The sequence below is a fragment of the Diabrotica undecimpunctata genome, chromosome 1, assembly GCF_040954645.1.
Source record: "Diabrotica undecimpunctata isolate CICGRU chromosome 1, icDiaUnde3, whole genome shotgun sequence".
Classification (NCBI taxonomy): Eukaryota; Metazoa; Arthropoda; class Insecta; order Coleoptera; family Chrysomelidae; genus Diabrotica; species Diabrotica undecimpunctata.
In genome coordinates, this window is record NC_092803.1 from 142,721,592 (window position 1) to 142,741,167 (window position 19,576).

Below are 19,576 nucleotides of genomic sequence, written 5' to 3' on the forward strand. Positions count from 1 at the left end.
ATGAGAGGTCTCCATGTAGAAGGTAACCGTATGGCGTCATCTCTTTTATTAAGGCAATTTGGTCTTTTTTCTATTTCTATGGCTTCTCGGATAATTCTTGGTTTATAAAAGCGGATGGGGGCTATGGTTCTAGAGTTTTCGAAATCAATTTTGTGACCTGTATGAAGATGGTGTTGACCGAGAGCTGAAATTGAATCGGAATTGCGAACAGAAATGGAATGTTCATAAATCCTATTTTGAATTCTACGATTTGTTTGGCCTATATAGGATCGGGGACAGTCTGCACAAGGAATTTCATAAACTCCGTGCTGTTCGTTTGGAATATTGTCTTTGATTGATCGAACAAGAGATGAAAGTTTTTGTTGGGGGGTAAATATTGTTTTTATTCCTCTTGGTTTAAGAATTTTGTCGATTTTGTCAGTAACACCTTTGATGTAAGGAAGAAACGCTTTCGTATGATAAGGGTCTGAGTCTTTGGATTGAGATTGAGTGGGAGATTGATGTCTGTGGATGCTCCTATTGATGTGATTTTCGCGGTAGCCATTTTGGATGAGGGCTTGTTTTAAACAAGAAAGCTCAGCGGATCTACTTGCATCATCGGAAAGGCGTATTGATCTGGATACAAGAGTATTAATGACTGAATTAATTTGTGAAGGTGGGTGGTGAGAGTTGGCATGCAAGTAACGATTGGTATGTGTGGGTTTTCGATAGACAGAGTAATGAAAACCTTGGGATTGGTGTTTCTTTATGAAAACATCGAGAAACGGTAGGGATGAATCAGTTTCTACCTCCATCGTGAACTGGATACTAAGATGTATACCATTCAGATGGGTTTGGAAAGACACCAAAGTACAGTATCCAACAAGACCACTTATCTCTCATTAAACATTGTATGTCCAACACCTATTTCATCTTCCAAAATCAATTCTACAGACAAATAAATGGTGCCCCAATGGGCTCCCCTCTATCTCCAGTGATTGCCAATATCTTTATGGAAGACTTCGAGACCCGAGCACTATCCACATCAATGCTCAAACCCACATGTTGGCTACGATATGTTGACGATACATTCGTCATTTGGCCCCATGGCAGGGATGCTTTGGTGTCAATATTCATATATATATATATATATATATATATATATATATATATATATATATATATATATATATATATATATATATACATATATATATACATATATATATATATATATATATATATATATATATATATATATATAAGGAGTCCAATTAAGTCGGTACCATATGGAAATAATTTTTATTTTTAGTTTTATGAAAAAAAATTTAATCTCTAGTTCTGATTGATCTAGAACTTCAATCATCAGAATCAGATATTAGTATTCTTAAGTCATTTAGGCGGTTCGGTAAACAACATGAATTTTATTAAGACTTGAGAATATCCACAATTCATCTTTTTTTTTGACAAACCGCCTATACATAACACTAACCAGTGCGAAACAACTAAACAAAAACGGTATAAAATTTCTACTCACCAGTTGTATGACATTTAGCCACAAAAGGCAATTCGATTTTTTTAGTCTTTCGCAATTGAAATTTGAAATTATTCATAACCATCATTTTTTGTCCGCGTTCGCTCAGAACGTAATCAATTAGCAGTTCACTATCCATGTTGAAGAAACAAGGGCAAATGAAGAGAAATTTTTCTTTTCGCATGATTTTAGGTAGCTATTAATAGAATTTTGTGGAAATATAAAATAAAAACCAATAAATTGCAGTTGCATTTAAGACATCTGGATTTGGAATATTCTGTGAAATTACCAGAAACTAGCCGTTTGCAAGGATTTTATGGTCTATACCTGATCCGGGGTGCAGGTACGCTAGTGATCAGTTTACCGATCTCTTAGGGTCTATTTTGAAAACCCTACTTTTATGGCGGTGATGAGTTTGTACTATGTACGAGGGTATTTATGGTAATTGGTGATGAGTTTACGTGTACCCTCCTAACCTACGTTTGATTCGTTGATACTTAAAATGCTTACTTTCTATAGCCAATCAATTAGGCAAATAACGAACATTTGACGTAAAATTTCATCCATGTTGGTCATCCTTTCGAAGTGTCAAAGAGTGAAGGGATCGTTGTCGTTTAGTTCAGTATTTGATATTATTTCACAACGCTGTTCATTATTTTATGTTTTGGATTATTTATTTTTTCATTAAAATATTTTAAAAATGCCAAGATATACAAAAAAAAAAGAAGTGAAACTCAAATTACGTAACTATTGCGAATTAGAAAAGGAAGCTGGACAAAAGTTATTACCAATTTCTGCTGTTCGTGAAGTAAGTTTAAAATTACGCTGCAAATAAAATTGTTTTACCTAAAAAATTTTAGTGTTTATTTCAGAGTGTTACTGTGGCTTTAGAAATTTTTTTTGCAAACAATAAAGGTACAGTCTTTCTTATGCGATTGTCGCATGCGTTCGACGCAAGCACAGTTTAATGCTAAAAGAATATAATGTGACGCAAGCACCAGTTGCAAGCAATTAACGCACTGGCTCGGCAGGCTGTCTTGTGCATTTGGATGCATGCGATTGAACAGCTGATATTAACCTGAACAGCGGGAATTTTGTAATAATGGAGAATATTTATACAGAGATAGGTTTATTTTTATATATTAAAAGAGCAAGAATTTTAAGCATTTTAAAAATGATGCTAGATACATTTAAAAAGAATAAAACTTATAAAATTTACGTGAGAGGAGTTGAAGATCTACAATATACTTAATTTATATTAACAGCTATTTTGTTGTCTTCAAAGCTGGCTGATATTATTTCCCACACGTTGCCCCTCTTATTTACATCGCTATAATCATTATGTGCTGGATTTTAGAGCTCTGATCTCTCAGGAATTAACTCTGAGTCTAGCTTCGTTATTAGCTTACCTGTTTAAAATAAAAACAAACATATAACTTTAAAGTAGTTTATACTATAAACAAAAACACTACCTGTTTCTCACAGAACACGTGTCGTTAACCTACAAACGCTCAACTTTTTAGTGTTTTGTGAATCGGACACATGCAGTCGCTTCAGATCACTACTATCATAGGCAGTCAATAGCTGCTGTCATATGCAGCAAATGCTTGTGATTCCTTGCGCTGCGCGTCGGACGTATAAACATAGAATAACCGTTGTGTTCGGTTGTTCTCTGGTATAAGGTAGACCGCTTGTATAAAGTTATCATTTGGCTAATTGCCACCACGTGGTTATCGCATCCGACAATCGTTTAAGCGAGACTGCACTTTAAGAGGATTGGCAGATAAAGGGATATTTGTTGTCATTTGTAAATGTTTCATATTTAAAATTTAATAAACAATATTGTTTACTATTTAATCCACCTTGCAATAAAAGTACTAATAGTTTAATGCCATAAGCTTTTCCCCTGTGGGTAAGTACGATGCTGGCAGATTCGTCAATAATTAAATTATATATACATAAAATAATTCTCGAAACATCCAATACAGTATATGACGTCATAATTAAAGACACACTGAAAGAAGGCTCTGAGAAGACTTTTATATTCTTTCTTTCTTAAACTCGAAAAACACCATTATCCAAAAACCGCTAAATAGTCAGTTTCTCTCTTCTTAGATACATATACAAAACCTTCTCAAACAACCTTCAACTGAACTAAAAAAATCGAAAACAAATCCCCCAAGACGACTCTTGTATGTAGTCAAGCAGCTCTTTGTGAAAACTCACGCTATTGGAGCATGCGTCCAGTTAAACTTAATCACAAAATATTTGACAAAAGATCGACACATTGCCAGATCGCCAAGTAGTCATCAGAGTACTAAAAAATTCCAACTATAAGCTAAAAAGTGGTACTTAAATTGAATGCTTAGTAAAATTAAATGAACAAAGCAGGGAAAATTTAGTTCTCTCTCTTTGTCAACCATTTTTCATCCACTCCTGAATGTAGGTCTCTCCAAATTGCTTCGATCTTTCTCTATCTTGCGCCAATCTAATCCACTGTTTGCCTGCCACTGTTCTTATGTCATCTGCCCATCTTTTTTGAGGTCTTCCCATGCTTCTTGTTGTCGTCCTTGGTCTCCATTCTAGAATTCTCCGTGTCCACCTGTTGTCATTATATCGGGCTACGTGACCTGCCCAGCGCCATTTCATTTTTGCAATTTCTTCCACAATATCCCTAATCTTTGTTCTACGTCTTATCTCAGTGTTTCTAATCTTGTCTCTTAGTAATATTCCATTGCTCTTTGCGTTGTTTCTAATTTTTTAGCAGATTTTTTGGTAAGGGCTACTGTCTCCAAGCCGTAAGTACAAACTGGTAGTATGCATGTGTTATACACCTTTTTCTTTAAGTTTACAGGAATGGAGGTATTTTTCAAGATATATGCTAATTTGCCGAAAGCGCTTCATGCCAGTTGTGTTCTTCTTTTAATTTCAGCATCTTGATTTGGTTTTCCTAGTTTAATCAAACTAGGAAAATCAAACTAGGAAAAATTTAGTTACTCTCTTATAATTTTGCGTCATATAGGAGTAAAGGGAACGAAATTGTTGACTATTTAGCAAAAAACCTATAAGAACACTTTTTATGTGACTGAAATTTTATAGTAGAAATAAAAAGAAAGTAAATCAAAATAAATCGACATATGGATACTTACTCCCGTTAAATACTTCAATAAAATTATAACCAAGAAAGATTTAAAGATTACATTGGTTTAAACACAAAAGAACTTTAACAATTCGTACAATAAAATAAAACATATAGCTATAAACTTTTACACAAGGTGAGAAAAGTAAATAGAATAGATCTTACACATCGCAGTGTGAGTTCTTCAAAAGTAGCAATAATAGTACTAGAATCCATATTTTTCTATTATGGGGCACGAGTTTTAAATAACTTAGGTAGTACTTAAAACGCACTGTGCTAACATAAGAACAAATAACAAATATCCCTAAAGCTGTATTTTTTATGTATTTTTATTTAAGTCGATTTGATAAAAAGTCTAGCGCAGTAGTATACAAATTACATGGATCTGCTACTTACAATAGAATAAGCTGGTGTATAGGATAGACCTGGATGAGCAGTACGACAAGAGTTAGGGGGGGGGGGGTTAGTTATGTTAGAAATACTTTAAAGCCCTTTATTTATGTATGCAAAATTTATCAAATTTTCTATTTGATAACTCGTTTGTAGAAAGCGAGATAAGTTTAAAATATTTGTATTTTTTTTAGATTATGAAATCTTCTTTTTCTTATTATGCAGTTTTATCTAACTTAAACATGAAGAAATAAAAATCCATGAATATGGATTCTATGTTAAGCATTATTCGTTGTCGCTTTCTATAGAGTTTAGCAATATAATGACTAGAAATATCTTTTTAGAATATAATAATGTAGTATCTATAAGTGGTGTAACTTGATATATGCGAGGTAAGTACAGTACATACAAGAATAAATATGATCACATTACAATATTTTTTATAATTCCACTGCGATATATGTATCTCTAATATTTTATGTCATCTCAATTTCTGTTCTGCTCATCAACCTTTTTGTTAAACGTTCTTATTCTGTGCACTTTTGCCATTCTTGTCTACCGAATATGGCAATAAAATATCACCGTTTTTGTAGCATATTTAATTTTTGTATTGGTGTGATATATCTATGAAGTAGATATACGAGAAAACCTCCCTTGTTTCTTACAATATTCTGTATCCAGTTCTTGTATCATCGGTCTTGTTTCTATAACTCTTTTGTTGAAATTTATACATGTTTTGTGTATGAGTATTTTTTCTTAAAGCCTTCTATTATATACCGATGGTACTGTACTACTACCGAAATCACATTTAGATGGCAGTGTACGGATATAGGATCACAGAAGTGCCACCTCTACTTTCACTGTAAATTTTGCTACTTTTGTAAAATAAGCAGGGTTAAACTGTAGAAGACATATAGATGATGAGCGATAAGAGAGACCTATGTCAAGAAGTTGATACGTACAAGTTAATGATGATGATTATGGTAATGATAAATGTAATGAAAGTCATAAATAAGGTCGTTCTAAGTCAAATTCATTTAACTGTTGTGATATTGATAGCATTTGCAGTATAGCGCTACCTTAAAGAATGAATTTAGTTACTTCTAAATTACTTAATGTATGTATAGGTGTATATACAAAAACAAACTGAACAAATTTACTACAGACAGAAAAATGTAGCTGTTAAAATTGTTAAAACAAAAGTATATTGATAGCATAAATGATGAATAAATCTGTAAAATTATCGACTTCATATAAAACAAATAAAGTTTTTAAAATCAACTGCATGAAATTTACACACCTACAACAGAAAATTGGGAAAAAATATTGGAAAAGCATTCGTCAAACAAGCACATTTTATCTTCTTACATTTTGAATTTAGATACGGATATGAAGGGTTAATATTTAATTTCGGCATTAAATTCAAATTTGTCTTATTTCTTTTCACATCAATAATTTGAAAGATGTCATTGTTAAACGGATCTTTATATTAAAGAAAATGCGAAGAGGAGATAAAGACTGTGAGAGGAAGGTATTTAAGAGAAGTAGATAGAACGCCAATAAAGGAAAGTGGAGTCGAAATGAAAAACGAAATGATGTAGATACTAAAACAATTGGTCTTAGACGAGAAGGATATTAAAAGAGAACAAAGAGTTTATGCAGAACAGGTAAAAGAATTAAGAGCGGAAAAATCAGAAGCTGCAGAAATAAAGTAAAACTATTAGGAAGAAAAGTAAACATAAAAACGATTATTTTTACATAAAGGTACTACGAAATTAGAGAACTAAGTACCAGATTTAAGTACCTATAGAAAGAGAAGAAAAAAGATAGCGTGATCGTAACAGGTTTGGACATATACGATGATGAGCCGGCGGTACTAAAATCGGCTATAAGAAAAATGATAGAGGAATTTTTACAGATACAAATAGGGATTAAATCAGTTCTTAAGATAGTAGAGAGAACATATCTACTGCAGCCAGAAAACCAAGAAGAAAAATAAAATTAACAGACTTTAAAGAAGAACAAAATTATACAAACGATGACTTGACAATAACTAAGAAAAGAATGCAAAAGGAATTAAAAAAAGCACAAGAGATCCAAAAGGAAGGAAAAAATGTAAAAAGGGGGTTTCAAAAGATTAAAATTAAGGGCAAAGTATAGAGATGGAACCGAACAAACCGGAAGCTAGACTTACCAAGAAACTGGAGCCGATCAGCAGTGATGGATTAAAGAATAATGGAACTATGGCAATGAATGAGAACATGGAAAGATTATCACTAGGAAAAATAAGAAAAATAAGAAAAAATAAATGTCATTCAAGTACAATCTGGATTTGTTTCTGGAACATGAGAAGTACTTATGAAGCAGGCGTCCTAAAACACACAGTGTCAGCAAAGAAACAATACAAAATGGATATCGTGGTAATGCAAGAAAGGAAACAAAAAGAAGCTAGTGTAACAATTATTAACAACTACAGCATTTTCAGTAGTGGTGGGGAAGATTAAATGTTGGGAATTGGTTTAATTAGTGACAAGTTACAAAGTGCTATAGTGGAGTTCAAGCCAATATCTGAAAGAATTTGTAAACTGAGACTAAGAGGTAAAACTAGAAAATTAAGTTTAATGAATGTACATGCTTCTTTCGATAATACAGATTAGAATGTAAAACAGGAATTCTATAGCAAGATTCAATTTATATATAGTCAAATTCCAAAATATAATATTAAAATTGTAATAGGTGATTTAAATGCCCAGGTGGAGAATAAAGACATTGTGCCGAAAAACTACGGGATTAAAAAGCAAACATGGCAAAAGCAACGAAAATGGAAAGTTGTTGGTAGACTTTACGCAAGAGGACAACTTGAGAATTATGAGTATTTACATGTAGTAACAGATACAGATGTTGGAAGTCATAGAGGGCAGACGTGGATTCCGGTCACATACTAATGTTCACAAAATTAACAGAGAAACTATTTCAAAGGTCAGAGAATAGAAAATATTATATAAAAAATTTAACGCCGCCAAACAAAGAAACAAATATACCGCTGACAACTTTTAGGCAGACGTGACAGCAAAACTACTTCAAAACGAAAATAACGGTAACATCAAAATGGAGTGAAAAATAATCAAAAAAGCTATGAAGGAAGCACTCAAAAGCGGTTGGGTCAAATAAAGAAGGGGAGAGATAAAGAATGGTTTGATGCAGATTGCAAGAAAAGCCTTAATAAACGGAACAGGGTAAGACTTATATAATATATAGACAAACCAAGTGACGAAAATAGAAATAAATATGAAGCAAAGAGAAGACACGCGAAAAAAGAGTGTGACAGAAATACAATTGATCATATGGATAAAAAGCTCCAAGATATTGAACATTATACTAATAAAAATGTAAGAAACTTTTACCTAGAGGCGAAAAGGAGCGGTGACCATTGCTTAAGAAAATAGAATTACTACAAGAATGAAGAAGGGCACCTAATACGAGTTAAGCAGGAGAAGCTCGATAGATGGCGGAAGCATTTCAGAGAGCTGTTTAATGAAGAACCAGATGGAAATGATAAGGATGTTAGGGTAAGTCAAACACACGGCGGAAACAATAGAGACTCACAGTCAAATAAATAAGAGAAATAAGAAATAAAAAACAATAAAAGTGCAGGCGACATTGGTATTTCTGCAGAACTAATCAAGCATGATTCACATTTCATAGTTTCCCAATCATTATTTTATAGCTAACATTCATTTTCTTGACCTATTTACACTAATAAATTATATAGAAAAAAGAAATAGAACAAGTTAATAAGAAAACAACTAGATTGTCGCAGTAAAATTACACTTAATAATTTATGTAGTAAACTAAAAAGTACAAAACGCTACTATTGTTTTCAGTCTAAAGCAATTTTACTTAATTTCACTCAATTAGTTTTATTTTAGATACCTTAAATATTTAAACAACCTACCGTAAATATTGACTAAATAAAATACTATTCGGACTTAGTCTTTTCTTTAGTTTTACCATTCTTAAGTATAAATATTGACAATTTCATTTTTTTAATTTAACATAAAAAAAGAAAAATATTATATTTAGATATTTTAAAAGTAACAGAAATATTTAAAAGACCTCAATAAAAAATAAAACAATAACTTCTACGATTATTCTTCTGTTTTTGCTATTTAAATATTAAAACATCAATTATAAATCTATTGTGGTATCAGCTTTGAGAATTATATCGTCAGTGTATTGCAAATATTCAATTTACTATTTTTGTTGGCAATAATCCAGAATATTACTTTAAAATAAGTTTATTTGACGTGTAGAATTAAAGAATACAATGAACAAGATAGAACAAAGAATTGTATTTATAAAATAATTTGTAAATGCAAAAAAGTTTATTTGGGTGAAACACCAAGACCACCAAATGTTAGAATAAGTGAACATCAATCTTATATAAAAAATAGAGAATTTGATATATACCACATATCTAAAAACGCTTGGAAAATTAACATAGAGTTCCATGTGTTCAGGACTATACCAAGATTCAGGTATAGTCCTGAATGAAAAAGATGGTTAAAAGAGAGAAATCAAAGAAGAGGTCTAATTACGTTAAACCAATTGTGTCGCAAATTTATCGACCGAATGCAGTAGGATCTGGTTAGCCATATTGAAGAAGGAAATCAATAGAAAGAAAATACCACTATTAGTAAGCCAATAACATATCAAGGATACATCATTTATGTTTTAAAATAACATAAGGCAGTCCGATATGTACTTAGCCTTACCGCCCGATGGTGCCACTATCTTAAGAGAAATCTACTATCGTGTAGTACATTCTCGTGGGCAGCTAATGTCAAAATTTCAGCCGAATTGGACTCGTAGTTGTATTTCGACCGCGTGTGAAAGCGGTCGTGTCCGAAATTTTAGAAAACTGGTAAAAGAGCAATATCGGTCGGTGATTCGATTCTTGTTTTTGCAAGGGAAACCGTGCAGCTAAATCAAAGAGCGCTTGGATGCTGTATACGGTGACTTTTCTCCTTCGATGGCAACCCTCAAAAATTGGTTTAAAGAGTTTCAACGTGGTCGCACATCGGTTTTTGATGAGCCACGCCCAGGTGAACCGAAATCGGCTACCTAAGAGGATAACGTGACAAAAATCCACTATCTCATACTGGAAGACCACCGACTAAAGTAACGCGAGATAGCTGAGTCAGTAGGCATTTTAAAAGATCGAGTATGTTATATCCTGCGTAAAATTTTGGGCAGGAGAATGCTGTCAGCGCGATCATTGCCGCGTTTGTTTACTCCGTACAACAAGATTATCCATAAGATTACCAAAGCAGAGTTTGACGCTATTTAAGCGTAATCCGAAGGAGTTTCTTCGTCGTTTCCCAACTATTGACGAAATAGGAATCCATTAGTATACACCAGGGATCAAGAAATAGTCAAAACAGTAGAGGCACCCGGCGAATGTGCTCCGAAGGGAGCAAAGACTGTCCTATCGACCTAAAAAGTGGTCGTCACCTTTTTCTGGGATTCACAAGGGGTGATCTACGTCGACTACCTGAAGAAGGGCAAAACAGTCACAGAGCTCGACTACGCCGAAAGAGCGTAAGAAAAATGTGCTCTTCCACCATGACAACGGACCGGCTCATACCTTTGCCGTCGCCATGGCGAAATTGGTCGAATTGGGCTACGAACTGTTGTAAAAGACTATTTTACAGACCTTGAGAAAACGTATTTTTCAGACGGGTTAAAGAAGTTGGATTTAACAAAATTATGGTTTTTCCCAAAAAAACTCATCCACTTTTGTTGGCTTTGCTGGGTCTTGAAACACTATTTGATTACAATTACACTCATTGAAACATTTACAATGTTTTGTACCAAATTTGAACTGAAATGTCAATTTTTTTTTTTTTTGGGAAAAACCATAATTTTGTTAGAACCAACAATGCTGAATGATATAAAAGAAGTTGGAATGTCACTGGGTCAAGTCTATCGAGCTAAAAGTAGACTATGTTGACATCAATCGCCTCTTTTCCCAAATTTTTGTTTTTTTTTTGTAGGCTAAGTACTTATCGGACCGCCCTAGTACACATAATATCAGAGTTTGGAGTTAATATTAAGAGTAAACTATTTGTAAAACCAAATACTTACCAACACAAGACTGCACTAAATTGGATAATTCATAGGATGACGTCATACAATAAAGAATCTTAAAATTGATCTTTGATGATTGATTATGATGGCATGTAAAGACGCCCCAATTGACAACAATTGGCATAACATGCGAGTGTTTTTGTAACAAGATCAAGTGAAATTATGTTTTCGAAGCAGTTGTTAGATATTGGAAATGGTAAAGTCGCTATTGACACCTCGACCGAATTTATTTCATTACCCAGAAAGTTACCCAGACTTGAAAGAAAAGCTTATTGAACTTTAATACAGTATTTAAAACGTGTAGGTACTTTCTTAATTTTTTGTAAGGTCAGAATGAATATCATTTTGCTTTTATTTCTGTGGAAAATAAAATTTTATTTATAAGCAATTATCGTTTTTTTCCTTTATCGTTGTTTTCGACCAGTATTTTCATCGTAAATAGGTTGCCTATTTATAACGATTCCACTTTGTGAGTTTCTATTTCTTAGTAAGTATTTTCTATGTGTTAAATGTTTTTAATAATATTTTTAGTGGTGCTCCTAAGCTAATATACATTAGTGAAATATTGAGTTTGACGAGCTAATAGAATCGTTTTATTTTTTGACCGATATCTGTCAAAGTTGTACTGTCCTAATAACTGTCTGTACTAGTTTATATATATATATATATATATATATATATATATATATATATATATATATATATATATATATAATATATATATATATATATATACACCACACCACACCACAAAAAAAACTTTTTTATTTTTAGTTTTGTGAAAAAAAGCTATTCTTAATAGAAAGTTCTGCATTTTTTAAAACCCAAAATACAATCATTTTTCAGTGTTTGTCAAAAAATATGAATTTTATATTTATTTTTGAGTTAACATTATCCACTATATTCATATTTTTTGATAAACCGCATATTATACGACTAAAAAGAATTGCATAAAATTAAAAATGAGAGAGTTTTCCATATTACTTATGTTATATATGTTATAAATTTTATATTATAACTTAATTGGACATACTATACAGTGTGTCCGTAAAGTATGGAATAAATTCGATATTTCCTAAATGAAAAACCTTTTTAAAAAAATCTAAAACATGTCGATTTTTAAATTTAATGTTCTACATTTTACAATGAAATTTCATTATACAAGGTGATACACATTACAGTGATGACGTCATCTATTTTTTTTTAAATGTAACACCCTGTATTTTAGGACATTTTTAGATCGATAAAAATGAGCTGATTCCAAAAAAGTATAATACTGGGGGTCTAACCGATATAATTTGAAAATATGCTCTTAGAAAATTAATTTTTATTGATTTATAATATTAATAAATTATAAATAAATTATAAGAAATAACTTAAAAGTAATCCAGTAATTAATACGTGATTTAATATTAAATGTTCGAATTGTAGCCCTTGTTGTATTTAACAATAACCCAAATGTTGTACAAATTCTTGTAGAACCTTGTTTATTCTTTCTTGAGAAATATTGTTTATTTCTTTACGAATTCTTGTTTTTAAGTCTCCAATATTTACATGTTTCGTTTTCTAAACAACATTCTTTAAATGATCCTACATAAAATAATCCAAAGGATTGAGGTCTGTTCGGAAAAATTTCGGCTTTTCATTTAGGAAATATCGAATTTATTCCATACTTTACGAACACACTGTATATATAATATTAATTGTATTTAAATGTTTCAGGTTCGTCGATCGGCGTATTCTATCTATACGCTTCTCTTATGGATAAATCACCAAGTAGGCCAAGTAGTTTTTTCTAGTACGATAAAGCACAAACTTAGTTATGTAGTATATAACAATTGTCCATATATTTATAAAGCAGCTTAATAAAACAGCATAAAGCACACGTTGTTTTTTTGTATTTTTTTACGATGATGGATGCGATAGAATAAGTGATAATCGAAACCGTCGACGAAAACTAACTAAAGTTCAGAACTAACTTCCAAAATAGCAAAAAAAACTTGATATATTTAAGAAAATTGTCGATATACGTCAACTAATGCTATTATAAGATTTTAATATTAGAAGTGTTAAGAGAATAGACAAAAAACCATAGGTAAGCGTACATAAATATTCATAACAATGACGGGAGACGTAAAATAGGTAGAGACGTTAAAAATAAATAGAAGTTCCCCAACCATAAATAACTAGACGAAAAGCAAAAGGGCCACAAGGACACAAAGATTTTGGTGAAGTAATAGAAGATCCTTATAGTTCACAGCGCAAGAAAGCACGTCCAGGCGAATTATTATCCGAAAATTGAAAAAAAAAGGTTCTTTCTAAAATAATAGTGACTGAGATATTCAATTTGTTGATAAGCCAAAAAATTGTTTATAATTGTAAAACATTTCTGGGACGGCTTAAATAATCCGATTTCAATTCTATAAAGTAGTTTAGATAGGTAAAGTGTTTTTTTATGTGTAAAAAAATTGACAAACTTCTATATATGGTCTAGTTTTTGTTGTTTTGTTGGTTGGTTTTAAAGAATTTCATTTTTTTTTATTTATATGTCAAGACTACTATGCAAAAATTTATTTTTACAATTGTTTTTAATGAAATTTGGTAAACTGTTTTATTATTTATTGTAAAAATTTTCGAGGTGAATTATGAAGGTCTTAAGTGCAATCTAGGTTGTTAAAAAATATTAAATAATAAAAAGCTTGTTTCTTCCTTTTTAGTATTTAATGCTGTTTTATATCAAAAATATTGAAATAAAACAATTTTTAACCAGTCGTATATTAGAGAAAATTTAAGTATCGCTATTTTATTTCATTACGACTCTCCAAAATGAATCGCCTTAAAGTTTAAGCACGGAAAGTAAAAAAAAACGATGTTTTTAATAAATTTTTAAATATTTCAATTTTTTTAATAATGTTCTCGACCTATTTAAGAGGAAGGATAAGTCAGTTATTATTACTGAAATTATCACACAGCCAAACTCCAGTCTCACACACACACACATCCAAATCTAGTCGTTTTTTCACAGATCCGCCCTGGTCTAGATACCGCATAGTAAAATTTTATATATGTAGCATCCTACTATATGGCATACAAGCATGGACATTAAAATCTTTACAAGGCGAAAACTGCGAAGCTTTGAGATGTGTAGGTATATTTCGCCGCGTGCTGAAGATTTCTTTAACAGACGATGTCGGAAATGAAGACGTTTTAAGACAGATAAACATGGATCAAGAATTACTGCACATACCCAAAAAGGGACAAACAATTTATCTTGAACACGTACTTTTTACGATAGATATAACTTCTTACACTGATAATGGAATTCAAGATTTGGACCGAGGGAGGTTCTTTTTCTTCTTCGTCTTCACTGGCTTTACAACTCGGGGTGAGTCTTCGCCGCATCCACTATCGTCCTCCATCCTCTACGATCTTACGCTTCTATTTCCCATTGTTGTACCCCAATTTTAGATAAATTGGCTTCAGCATCATCCTTCCATCTTTTTCTCGGTCGGCCTACTGATCTTCTACCATCTGGTCTTTCAAAAACACTGTCTTTAATACTCTGTTATCCTCTGATCGTACCACGTGACCTGAACATCTTATTCGGTTTGCCTTGATATGTCTAACTATGTTTTCAGTTTCATACAGAGTCACCAATTCAGCATTGCGGTGTCTTCTCCAATCCTCTGTGAATTCATCTCTTTGAGGAATAAATATTATTCTGAGAACCTTTCTTTCAAATACTAGAAGCTTATTGATTTCCCGCTGGTTGAGAGTCCATGTTTCACTATAATTGGACAAATAATCGACTTGTACAGTGTTAATTTAGATTTTATTTTTAGCAGCTTCGATCTTAATAATATTAAAAGGGAGTATAATGCTCTAGTTCTCGCAGCTATCCTTGCTGAGACCTCTTTTTCTATGTGGTTGTCCGCTGTGATTATCGCCCCCAGGTATTTAAACTCCTTTACTACTTCGAAGTTGTGATCATTAATACTGATGTTCTGCCTAACTCTTGGTCTTAGATTTTTGGTTACTACGATGTATTTCGTCTTTTCTTTATTTATTCGGAGACCCAGATTACCTGTTTCCTCCTTGAGCTGTGAAAACACCTCTCTCACGTATCTTGTAGAATACGTGACTACATCTATATCATCAGCAAAGGCCAGCACCAGTTTTGATCCTTGATCAGCAAATCCTCCTGTCAGCTCAGACGATATTTTATTTATTGCATATTCTAAAGCAAAATTGAACAGCAACGGTGACAAGGGGTCCCCCTGCCTAAGTCCTGAATTTAGCTTCTAGTAGACGACAAATGACATGGTACAAGAAACATCAAACAATGGACTAATTTGACTTACAGTCACTAATAAGAAAAGCCCAAGTTAGCAAAACATGTTATTAACATTGGATGTAAATCGTCAAAAATATCCGGAAAATATTTTTCAAAATTTAAACCCAATGTTAATAAAGATCATCAGTCAGATATTGTATATTGCAGTATATTGGGCAAATACACCAATATCTGTATAGAAAGGTCGTTGTATATAAACATAGTGTACAAACCCACAAATCAAATACAGCAGCCTTAGCCAAGCATTCTCTCGAAAATAGAAATTCTTTTGATTTTAAAAATGTACAGATTTTGGAAATAGAACAAAACGGGTTCGGTTCTTCCCGAGAACTTAATAATTTTCATTTACCTGACCGCAAAAATTTATTATCCATTAAGGGTCCCACGTCCAAGGTTATTGAAGAAGTCCACAGTGGCATCCTTGGCGGAAAAGAAAGTTTTAGGCCTTGTATAAAATTAAACCTGAAAATCGGCATTTGATTTTTTCAGCATTTGTATTGAGCGAAAGTCATGTAGACCAGAACGTTCAATAGATAATAGTACCCGCTACGGTGGTAACCACCTACACAGCATGTACACAGCAGTTTTAAAAGCCAAGGGAATAACAACTACACTATTTTTCCAGGAATATCATTATGGCTGAGCAATAAATAAGGCAGGGATGCAAAGAATCTCCCACTTGGTCCAATTTGATATCGAAATGAATTGTAGAATAGGCACATGGAATGTGCGAAGTTTACATGAACCAGAAAAAATACATATTGCAATAAATAAGATGAGAAAACTGCATATACCAATTTTGGGTAAAGGTAAAATAAGGTGACTCGGATCTGTAGAATTCACAGTCTCAACGGAGGTTATAAATACAAGTGTATGCACCGACAGTGAAAAGAGAACTAGAAGAAATTAAAAAGTTCTGCGCAGATGTAAAAACTGTTACTGACAAACTCACTAGAGATCTCACCATTCTGTTGGATGACCTTAATGCTTAGAAAAATGCAGACAAAGTAATACTATTGGAGATTTTGGACTGGGCGATAGAAATGGAAGGGAAGAATATTTCGCAGATTTTTGCAAAGAATATAATCTATGTATAATCAATACCTTTTTCAAACTACCTAAACGGAGATTATGTACGTGGAAATCTCCAGCAGATACGCCTCCTATATCGTGACAAATCAAATTGACTAAATAACAATTAGTGAGCGTTTAAAAAAATCAAACTGCCGAAATTATCAGAAAAATAAGGTTAGCGTGGGCAGGATTTGGAAAACTGAGTTGGATCTTGAAAAGCACTAAAATAGAACAATATTTGAAAACCAGAATTTATGATCAGTGTATCCTACCTATACTCAAGTATGGTTCACAGACGTGGACACTCACCAAGTTTAATATGAATAAAATAGTAAAGGCACAAAGAACGATGAAAAGATCAATGCTCGGGGTGAGACTTATAGACAAAAAAACAAACAAATGGATTAGAAGCAAAACCAAAGTAAAAGACGCAGGAGAACATGCTGCCAAATTAAAGTGGAGCTTCGCAGGATACAATGCCCGGCTGAAGGATAAAAGATGGAACCACGAAATACAACAATGGAGACCATGGTTAGGAAAGAGAAGCAGAGGAGGACCACAAATAAGATGGGCTAATGACATTAAGAAGATCGGAGGACACAATTGGAAGCAAGTAGCACAACATAGAAAACACTGGATTGATTTGGGGGAGGCCTATGACCAAACATGGATTACTTAAGGCTGAAAAAGAAGAAGAGCGCTACAGAAATGCAGTAAAATCTGTAAAAACTTTTCCTGGTGCCGATGTTCCTTCTGATCACAGTCTGTTATTGACCAAATTAAAACTAAAGCTTAAACGGATAAAACAACAGCGAACTTCTAACAAACTGGATATGGATTTTATTAGAATGAACAATCAGGAAATTGCAAACAATTTAGAGAATAATTTTGAAAATAAAGAACAACAGTAATCCATTGAGGGTCATTGGAACCAAATCAAAACGATTATAAAGAGCTTAGCTCCAAACTTGGAAGACAACAATCAAAAATAGTAACAGTGGATGAACGCTGAGATTTTAAATCTAATAAACAAAAGACGCATAGGCAAGAATAAAAAAGAATTATTAAGGAGTAAACGACTATACGAGCTGCAAAAGAAACATACTTAAAAAATAAATGTTTGGTAATTGAAGAGTTGCAGGGAAAACATGATGCATTTAAAATGCATAAAAAAAATAAAAGAAGTAACGTAAGTAGTAAGTAACAGACGGCAAACTAATTATCACTGATTTGGATAAAATAAACAGATGGCAAGAATACACTGAGAAACTGTTTAATGATGAAAGGCCCTATATTGAAATCAAAAAAGTAGTAACAAGACCTGACATAACTATTGCCGAAATTGAACGAGCAATGAGATAAGGAAAGACCATGAAAGCGACGGGGCCAGATGAAATACCGAGTCAAATTATAAAGCTCTTCGAAAGATTAGGCAAAAGATCTTTCCTCTATCCTTTTATTAAAATTTATGAAGCTGGTTATATACCAACGGATTGGCTAATGTCGACTTTTGTGACGATACCTAAAAGAGCAAATGTGGAGAGATGTAGTGACTACCAAACCATTAGCTTGATGAGTCATGTTTTAAAAATATTTGTTCGAATTTTGTACTCAGGGGTGTACCAAAAAATAGAAGAACAACTTAGTGACACGTAGTTTTGGTCCCGTAGTAACATTGGAATCAGTGAAGCAGTATTTAGTCTTAAGGTTATGGTACAGACATGCAGAGATATCGGCCATCCAGTATATATGTGTTTTATTTACTTTAAGAACGCCTTTGAATGAGTAAAACATACTGAAATGATATCCATTCTCCAGCAGGTAGATATGAATGATAAAGACCTACGTATCATTAAAAATTTTTACTGGTACCAACCTGAAAACATCATGATTGGCCAGGAAAATTCTAAAAAGATTTAAATACGAAGAGTAGTAAGACAGGGCAGCATTTTGTCCGCCACTAATATCTAACATTTATTTGGAATCCGTTTTCAATAAAGTAATGGATGGTGTTCAATGTGGTATTAAAATTATTGGCATTAATATCGATAATTTGAGGTACGCGGATGAAACGGTATTAATTGCAAATAGTTACAAATAACTTCAACATTTAATTAATAGGATTACCACAACGTGTGTTGAATATGGACTACAGCTAAACATAATAAAGATAAAGGTAATGTTTGGCAGTAAAATGCCAATACAACTAGAAGTGGTAACAGCTTAGGGAAAACAACTGGAGAGAACCAATAGTATCACTTATCTTGGTTGTAATCTAAATAAGAACTAGAACATAAGAAAGAAATTAGTATACGTATAGAGAAGGTCATAGCTGCATTTTTAAGATTAAGAAAGTCTTATGTGGAAACAATATTATTTTGAGACTGAAAATTAATTATTGTTATGTGTTCTCTATTTTTTATATGGTGTCAAAGGTTGGGCTTTAACGGAATACACTTCTAAGAAAACTTAAAGCCTTTAAAATCTGAATTTATCTGAGAATACAGCAAATAAGTTGGGTAGATAGAGTTCGTAACGAGGTTGTTTTTCAGCGGATGATTAAGTTAACAGGCAAAAATAGCAAACTGGAATATTTTGGCCATATTATGCTTCACCCAGATAGATACAAGATACTTCATTTCATAATACAAGGCAAGATAGATGAAAGAAGTGGACCAGGTTGAAGACGAATGTCATGGCAGGTACAAGAATAAGATATATTAAATTTTTTATGTGCAGGGTGAGTTTTTAGTGCGACATTGGTAGATATAATTACATTGTGGTACAAGATATCCAAAAAATGTATTCGGAAAAAAAGTAGGCAACGATATTCTACATACTAGGAAAATATGTGGAATTCTACAGGGTGATTAATAACTACGTGGTATAGCAAACATATAATTTTTTAAATGGGACATCCTATATAATTTTTCATATTTTTATTCCTCTCATAATT